The following is a 9,885-nucleotide window of genomic DNA, read 5'->3' as shown; positions in this document are numbered from 1 at the left end:
CCTAATGTTATGTTACCTGCTACCTAAATGTTACCTGTTACCTAACCCTAAATGTTACCTGTTACCTAAATGTTACCTGCTACCTAAATGTTACCTGCTACCTAAATGTTACCTGCTACCTAAATGTTACCTGGTACCTAACTACTATCTCACTGTTACCTGTTATCTAAATGTTACCTGTTACCTAAATGTTACCTGTTACCTAAATGTTACCTGTTACCTAAATGTTACCTAAATGTTACCTGCTACCTAAATGTTACCTGCTACCTAAATGTTACCTGGTACCTAACTACTATCTCACTGTTACCTGTTACCTAAATGTTACCTGGTACCTAACTACTATCTCACCGTTACCTAACTGTTACCTAACTGTTACCTAAATGTTACCTGCTACCTAAATGTTACCTACTACCTAAATGTTACCTGTTACCTAAATGTTACCTGCTACCTAAATGCTACCTGTTACCCAAATTTCACCTGTTACCTAAATGTTACATGTTACCTAAATGTTACCTGCTACCTAAATGTTACCTGTTACCTAAATGTTACCTGGTACATAACTACTATCTCACTGTTACCTGTTACCTAACTGTTACCTGTTACCTTACTACTGTCTCACTGTTACCTGTTACCTAACTGTTACCTGTTACCTAAATGTTACCTGCTACCTAAATGTTACCTGTTACCTAACTGTTACCTGCTACCTAAATGTTACCTGTTACCTAACTGTTACCTGTTACCTTACTACTGTCTCACTGTTACCTGTTACCTAACTGTTACCAAAATGTTACATGTTACCTAAATGTTACCTGCTACCTAAATGTTACCTGTTACCTAAATGTTACCTGTTACCTAAATGTTACCTGGTACCTAACTACTGTCTCACTGTTACCTGTTACCTAAATGTTACCTGGTACCTGTTACCTAAATGTGACCTGTTACCTGTTACCTAAATGTTACCTGGTACCTAACTACTGTCTAACTGATACCTGTTACCTAAATGTTACCTGCTGTTAACTTGTTCCTAACTGTGTTAAAGACAGGATGGAAGCCAACCACAGTCTGGTGAAGAACAGATACGACAACGCATGCTGAGGATTCTGTGACTAGAATTCTTTACAGACAGGATCTATACATGTATTTCACCACTTCCTTAGCACTGCAAAGAAGTCTACCTAACTGTTACCTTCTACCTAACTGTTACCTTCTACCTAACTGTTACCTTCTACCTAAATGTTACCTGGTACCTAACTACTATCTCACTGTTAGCTAACTGTTACCTGTTACCTTACTACTGTCTCACTGTTACCTAACTACTGTCTCACCTGTTACCTAACTGTTACCTGGTACCTAACTGTTACCTGATATCTAACTGTTACCTGTTACCTAACTGTTACCTGTTACCTAACTACTGTCTCACTGTTACCTAACTACTGTCTCACCTGTTACCTAACTGTTACCTGTTACCTAAATGTTACCTGCTACCTAAATGTTACCTGTTACCTAAATGTTACCTGCTACCTAAATGTTACCTGCTACCTAAATGTTACCTGTTACCTAAATGTTACCTGTTACCTAAATGTTACCTGCTACCTAAATGTTACCTGCTACCTAAATGTTACCTGCTACCTAAATGTTACCTGGTACCTAACTACTATCTCACTGTTACCTGTTATCTAAATGTTACCTGTTACCTAAATGTTACCTGTTACCTAAATGTTACCTGTTACCTAAATGTTACCTAAATGTTACCTGCTACCTAAATGTTACCTGCTACCTAAATGTTACCTGGTACCTAACTACTATCTCACTGTTACCTGTTACCTAAATGTTACCTGGTACCTAACTACTATCTCACCGTTACCTAACTGTTACCTAACTGTTACCTAAATGTTACCTGCTACCTAAATGTTACCTACTACCTAAATGTTACCTGTTACCTAAATGTTACCTGCTACCTAAATGCTACCTGTTACCCAAATGTCACCTGTTACCTAAATGTTACATGTTACCTAAATGTTACCTGCTACCTAAATGTTACCTGTTACCTAAATGTTACCTGCTACCTAAATGTTACCTGTTACCTAAATGTTACCTGGTACATAACTACTATCTCACTGTTACCTGTTACCTAACTGTTACCTGTTACCTTACTACTGTCTCACTGTTACCTGTTACCTAACTGTTACCTGTTACCTAAATGTTACCTGCTACCTAAATGTTACCTGTTACCTAACTGTTACCTGCTACCTAAATGTTACCTGTTACCTAACTGTTACCTGTTACCTTACTACTGTCTCACTGTTACCTGTTACCTAACTGTTACCTAAATGTTACATGTTACCTAAATGTTACCTGCTACCTAAATGTTACCTGTTACCTAAATGTTACCTGTTACCTAAATGTTACCTGGTACCTAACTACTGTCTCACTGTTACCTGTTACCTAAATGTTACCTGGTACCTGTTACCTAAATGTGACCTGTTACCTGTTACCTAAATGTTACCTGGTACCTAACTACTGTCTCACTGATACCTGTTACCTAAATGTTACCTGCTGTTAACTTGTTCCTAACTGTGTTAAAGACAGGATGGAAGCCAACCACAGTCTGGTGAAGAACAGATACGACAACGCATGCTGAGGATTCTGTGACTAGAATTCTTTACAGACAGGATCTATACATGTATTTCACCACTTCCTTAGCACTGCAAAGAAGTGGCTTGGTGATGTGAACATTTCTCAGAGTTACACCATCTGCATGGTCACCCACCAACAACAATGAGATGTTAACATTTTTCGATTTGAATCAAAGATCCTGGATTTGTTGAGAGAGACATGAAAAGCTGTGACGCTTTAGTACCATTTCTTTGCTGGCGATGCTGTTCTGTACGTTGAGAGAGATCGACTCTTGGTTGACCTCTTGTCCATCAATCCGATGATGCCCGCCATTATCGACAGGAACCTGAGAAACACACACCACACACGTCAGTTTCCTCCACAACACGAAACAATGATGTGGAGACAGGGTTATTGTCTTACCCTGAATGTTATATCGTGATATCATGATGTTGTAGCAAGCCAACCCAGCCTAACGCTGAATGAGAAACCTGACCTGCTCCTTGTTCAACTTTGAAACCTAGTTCCTTCACATTGACACTTCAGATATTATCATGTGTATCACTACTAATCACTCACCTTCATCAGAGTGGTCTGTCTGTCTGTCTCTGTCTGTCTGTCTGTCTCTGTCTGTCTGTCTGTCTGTCTGTCTGTCATGCACACTGAAAACATTCATTTTCACTTTCTGTTTCTCATCAAAGTCAGATGTTCCTTTAGTCATGTGCCACTTCCCTGACACCACACCCCCTTGGCTGTTTACATACTGCACCATCACTGCTACAATGACACTTATGACAGTGAGGATGTGGTTGTGGTTACAATTAGACAGTAGTCCTTCCAACAGCAGACTAGACATGTCTTTCCCTGTGCTGTATACAAGAAGGCCACTGTGTTGCTGAGGGAGAAAGTACTTCAGCCACCAAATGGCAGTGATGACCCACCTGTTCAGGAGAAAGCAGGGGGTTTCCTTCCTCTGCTGCGTCATTGGTGGTCAGCATAGGTCTATTACCTGAAGTCATCTGCAATATGGAATATGGAATTATACAAACATTCTAATGGACATTCTAATGTTCTAATGGACATTCTAATGAATATTCTAATGGACATTCTAATGAATATTCTAATGGACATTCTAATGGACATTCTAATGGACATTCTAATGTTCTAATGGACATTCTAATGTTCTAATGGACATTCTAATGTTCTAATGGACATTCTAATATTCTAATGGACATTCTAATGGACATTCTAATGTTCTAATGGACATTCTAATGGACATTCTAATGAATATTCTAATGGACATTCTAATATACTAATGGACATTCTAATGTTCTAATGGACATTCTAATGAATATTCTAATGGACATTCTAATGTTCTAATTGGCATTCTAATATTCTAATGGACATTCTAATGTTCTAATTGGCATTCTAATGTTCTAATGGACATTCGAATGTTCTAATGGACATTCTAATGTTCTAATGGACATTCTAATGGACATTCTAATGTTCTAATGGACATTCTAATGTTCTAATGGACATTCTAATGTTCTAATGGACATTCTAATGGACATTCTAATGTTCTAATGGACATTCTAATGTTCTAATGGACATTCTAATGTTCTAATGGACATTCTAATGGACATTCTAATGTTCTAATGGACATTCTAATGTTCTAATGGACATTCTAATGTTCTAGTGGACATTCTAATGTTCTAATGGACATTCTAATGGACATTCTAATGTTCTAATGGACATTCTAATGTTCTAATGGACATTCTAATGTTCTAATGGACATTCTAATTGAATACTTGTTCTGCCTAAATAAAAAGGTACTTATGAGCTGAATGTCTTTGAAAAGGATATGTGAGAGGATGTTTACAGGAGCCAAGTTTTTATTCCACTCCCTGAATGATATGCAGAAGCCAAATCAAATGTTTGTCCACCTGGCTGCATGTTCCAACTGAAACACATGTACGTTTCTGCAAGAATGTCCTCTGGTCATGGACAACTGTATGACTCTGGATTGCAAGACAAGTGAATGTTGCCAAAACAATGTCTGGCACTTCTGTGGCAACAATCAATGACATTATGAAACTATGGAGCAATCAATGTGAGCAGAAAGAAACATCCTTGAGTTGTTACTGGGCAAAATACAGTGATTATGTAGTGGGAGTTCTGATGCCTTTGCCTGTCCTGACATGGCATCCTCTCTGTTAATGCTGCGAAGCAGACAAGTCCTTGTTCAATGGTATAGAGGCTCTCAAGTTACATCTCATTCACAGCAGGCTGGTTGTTTTCACCGATCAGGAACCACTGGGTAAAACTATACATCAATACAATACACATAACTATTAATCTGATCATGTTTATCCTTCAATAAATCCTTGGGTGATAGAAGGTTTCAACAAAACAGAGACCAGGCTGTGTTGTTTTGAGTTAGTTAATTTGATGAAGATTGATGACTCTGAACTCATGCCTTGTCAATCAATGTTAACCGTATGAGTCCCGAGACCCCAGCCCCACCCCCCAAAAAAATCAGCTTTTCATTTATCTGACATTGATTTATCTGACTTTCATTTATCTGCATCTGCAGCCCTTATATTTAGCCCCACTATGAATGTGATTTATCTGCATCTGCAGCCCTTATATTTAGCCCCACTATGAATGTGATTTATCTGCATTTGCAGCCCTTATATTTAGCCCCACTATGAATGTGATTTATCTGCATTTGCAGCCCTTATATTTAGCCCCACTATGAATGTGATTTATCTGCATCTGCAGCCCTTATATTTAGCCCCACTATGAATGTGATTTATCTGCATTTGCAGCCCTTATATTTAGCCCCACTATGAATGTGATTTATCTGCATCTGCAGCCCTTATATTTAGCCCCACTATGAATGTGATTTATCTGCATTTGCAGCCCTTATATTTAGCCCCACTATGAATGTGATTTATCTGCATTTGCAGCCCTTATATTTAGCCCCACTATGAATGTGATTTATCTGCATTTGCAGCCCTTATATTTAGCTCCACTATGAATGTGATTTATCTGCATTTGCAGCCCTTATATTTAGCTCCACTATGAATGTGATTTATCTGCATTTGCAGCCCTTATATTTAGCTCCACTATGAATGTGATGTATCTGCATTTGCAGCCCTTATATTTAGCCCCACTATGAATGTGATTTATCTGCATCTGCAGCCCTTATATTTAGCTCCACTATGAATGTGATTTATCTGCATTTGCAGCCCTTATATTTAGCTCCACTATGGATGTGTTTGTACCATTTCCCTTTCAGGACAAGCAGGACCTCATGTAGAACAGAACACAAAACTATTAAAAACAAAGATCCGCCTGTTAAAAACCTGTTAAAAATGTTGCTACCAATGGATTCAGAAAACAATAGACGAATTCAAGTCTGTAGCTCATAAACCCCTTCTAAGGGGTTTATGAGTCCAAATCGTGCCAGCATCGCGGTGAGTCTGATTGGGTTCATGTTTGACCACGCACGTCATGGTGGTGTCCCCAGAGTAGTGGGTTTTCAGCTACCGTTCTTACGGTCTTTCCACCCACAACCAGGGCAGGAGACGAATCCTAACACAGTTTTTACAGGGAGGCAGAATGAGTTGATATCTTTCTGAAAGATCATATACACTTTTACACTAGACTGGGAGACATCAGTAACTATAATCTCATTCAGACTGGGAGACATCAGTAACTATAATCTCATTCAGACGAGGAGACATCAGTAACTATAATCTCATTCAGACTAGGAGACATCAGTAACTATAATCTCATTCAGACTAGGAGACATCAGTAACTACAATCTCATTCAGACTGGGAGACAACAGTATCTATAATCTCATTCAGACTAGGAGACATCAGTAACTATAATCTCATTCAGACTAGGAGACATCAGTAACTATAATCTCATTCAGACTGGGAGACATCAGTAACTATAATCTCATTCAGACTGGGAGACATCAGTAACTATAATCTCTTTTAGACTAGGAGACATCAGTAACTATAATCTCATTCAGACTAGGAGACATCAGTAACTATAATCTCATTCAGACTAGGAGACATCAGTAACTATAATCTCATTCAGACTAGGAGACATCAGTAACTATAATCTCATTCAGACTAGGAGACATCAGTAACTATAATCTCATTCAGACTAGGAGACATCAGTAACTATAATCTCATTCAGACTAGGAGACATCAGTAACTATAATCTCATTCAGACTGGGAGACATCAGTAACTATAATCTCTTTTAGACTAGGAGACATCAGTAACTATAATCTCATTCAGACTAGGAGACATCAGTAACTATAATCTCATTCAGACTAGGAGACATCAGTAACTATAATCTCATTCAGACTGGGAGACATCAGTAACTATAATCTCATTCAGACTAGGAGACATCAGTACCTATAATCTATTTTAGACTAGGAGACATCAGTAACTATAATCTATTTTAGACTAGGAGACATCAGTAACTATAATCTCTTTTAGACTAGGAGACATCGTTAACTAAAATCTCTTTTAGACTAGGAGACATCAGTAACTATAATATATTTTAGACTAGGTGACATCGTTAACTAAAATCTCTTTTAGACTAGGAGACATCGTTAACTAAAATCTCTTTTAGACTAGGAGACATCAGTAACTATAATCTCTTTTAGACTAGGAGACATCAGTAACTATAATCTCTTTTAGACTAGGAGACATCGTTAACTAAAATGTCTCATTCTTACCTCTTATCTACATACCTGTGGAAGATGAGTTAAATCATATCTTTTAAAGGTTAATGAATCATTGATAAACCCCATCATAAGGCCTGTATGGCTGCATCAGAAACCATTGGTGAACAAATACCATCTTGTATAACGGGGTGACAAATAGACGTATCATTAGGGACCCAATGCAACAAGTCAACAATGTAGACTAACAGTATTCATGTTTAATAATATGACAGACTGGACTCCAAATGTTTCCAAGAGGTGTTGTTTAATTGTTCTTATCCCTAATTACACTAATTTAGCAGGAGATTTGTAAGGAAGGTGTTTGTAAACACTCTAAATCCCTCATTTGGAAATGTTCGGAAAGTAAATGTTCCCTAATTTCACAAAATGCGGTAATGAAATGTGACATTTTAGTTTTTTTATATATATATATATATATATTTTTTTAACTTAGAACTATATAGGACATTATACAATCCTATTACATTTACATTTAAGTCATTTAGCAGACGCTCTTATCCAGAGCGACTTACAAATTGGTGCATTCACCTTATGACCTCCAGTGGAACAGTAGTGCATCTAAATCTTTTCAGGGGAGGGGGTGAGAGGATTACTTTATCCTATCCTAGGTATTCCTTAAAGAGGTGGGGTTTCAGGTGTCTCCGGAAGGTGGTGATTGACTCCGCTGTCCTGGCGTCGTGAGGGAGTTTGTTCCACCATTGGGGGGCCAGAGCAGCGAACAGTTTTGACTGGGCTGAGCGGGAACTGTACTTCCTCAGTGGTAGGGAGGCGAGCAGGCCAGAGGTGGATGAGCGCAGTGCCCTTGTTTGGGTGTAGGGCCTGATCAGAGCCTGGAGGTACTGAGGTGCCGTTCCCCTCACAGCTCCGTTGGTCTTGTAGCGGATGCGAGCTTCAACTGGAAGCCAGTGGAGGGAGCGGAGGAGCGGGAGTGACGTGAGAGAACTTGGGAAGGTTGAACACCAGGCGGGCTGCGGCGTTCTGGATGAGTTGTAGGGTTTAATGGCACAGGCAGGGAGCCCAGCCAACAGCGAGTTGCAGTAATCCAGACGGGAGATGACAAGTGCCTGGATTAGGACCTGCGCCGCTTCCTGTGTGAGGCAGGGTCGTACTCTGCGGATGTTGTAGAGCATGAACCTACAGGAACGGGCCACCGCCTTGATGTTAGTTGAGAACGACAGGGTGTTGTCCAGGATCACGCCAAGGTTCTTAGCGCTCTGGGAGGAGGACACAATGGAGTTGTCAACCGTGATGGCGAGATCATGGAACGGGCAGTCCTTCCCCGGGAGGAAGAGCAGTTCCGTCTTGCCGAGGTTCAGCTTGAGGTGGTGATCCGTCATCCACACGGATATGTCTGCCAGACATGCAGAGATGCGATTCGCCATCTCTGCATCCTATGATCGATACGTGGCAGGTAACAGGATTTTCAGGAAACAGATTCAAAATGTTCACCCAATATCTCCCGACCTCGGCATTGCAGCAGGTCTTATTTAGGCCCTTATGTTCACCATCTTTGGAGAAGGGTGGAATTGCAGTTTTCTGAAATCGCCGTTTCTTGATGTGAAAGTACATGCATTGATGCTCGCTATTTGGTCCGTGGCCCTTTCTTTTGCGTCGTGGACAACAGTTGATGACAACTGTAGCATTTATAGCTTAGCCTAACCCTCTCTCTTTTCCTAACCTTAACCTCTTTTCACCTAACCTGCCATGCTAATTCACCTAACCTGCCATGCTAATTCACCTAACCTGCCATGCTAATTCACCTAACCTGCCACTTTAATCATCCTAACCTGCTATGTAATCAAATCATCTGTGTCGAGAAACTATTAGTCTCATAACACTGATGGTTTGTTAATGTGGCAGGTTAGGGAGAACTAACGTGGCAGGTTAGGTGACTGATTAAGGTTAAGAAAGGGTTAGGTTTAGCAACAATGCTACTGTTGTCAACAACTGTTATCCCAGATCGACAACTAGATAGAGCTGTAATTGTAGTCACAATGGTACAAAACATCAGTAACATAAAACCTGAACTGACCAACCAACAGCAGGTATCAATGAACTGAACGATGGCATGCACAGATGGGCGTTTCCTGACATCAAGGAACGCCCAATTCAAGAAACGCGCCGAATGTCGGTCTGCAATACACCATATTGGACTTTTGTGCATTTGAAAAGCTGCGTTGTGTTCTCAAGGTTGACGTAGCCTACAACTGAACCGAAACTTGTCGACTTTCAATAACAGCCTACCCTTTTCTTTCTATTTATGAATATGGCATTAATCGATTCGATTTAAACTCACCTGTTGCTTAGAGGTATTTTCAGCATGGTGATTGTTGTTGTCAAGGCTTACAGGGCATTGAACCGGCTGTAACTCGATGCTGTCCATGTTTCTCAAGTTATTACAATACTCGGGAATACTTTCCACAAACCCGGAACTATGAGACGATTTTACCCTTGATCAGTCTCAAGACAGTAGGCTATATTCAATAACGAACATTTAAT

General features: G+C 39.8%; 1 protein-coding gene and 1 long non-coding RNA gene across 2 annotated transcripts in view; one reads left to right on the top strand and one right to left on the bottom strand.

The window, feature by feature from the left end:
* LOC115127306 (TPA-induced transmembrane protein) overlaps positions 1 to 9,885 on the top strand; it is a 259,290-nt gene that overhangs the window by 6,614 nt on the left and 242,791 nt on the right.
* Positions 2,807 to 9,885, bottom strand: part of LOC135573902 (uncharacterized) — a 7,431-nt gene continuing 352 nt past the window's right edge. The window contains exons 1-3 of the long non-coding RNA XR_010464989.1: positions 9,683 to 9,885; positions 3,558 to 3,635; positions 2,807 to 2,962 (exon numbers count right to left, since the gene is read on the bottom strand). The exon at positions 9,683 to 9,885 is cut by the window's right edge and continues 352 nt beyond it. This is a non-coding gene — a long non-coding RNA (uncharacterized LOC135573902). The remainder of the gene's footprint in view (positions 2,963 to 3,557; positions 3,636 to 9,682) is intronic.

Source organism: Oncorhynchus nerka, linkage group LG11 (assembly GCF_034236695.1).
Source record: "Oncorhynchus nerka isolate Pitt River linkage group LG11, Oner_Uvic_2.0, whole genome shotgun sequence".
Classification (NCBI taxonomy): domain Eukaryota; kingdom Metazoa; phylum Chordata; class Actinopteri; order Salmoniformes; family Salmonidae; genus Oncorhynchus; species Oncorhynchus nerka.
Note: the sequence above shows the minus strand (reverse complement) of the source record. Positions and strands in the feature narration are given on the sequence as shown.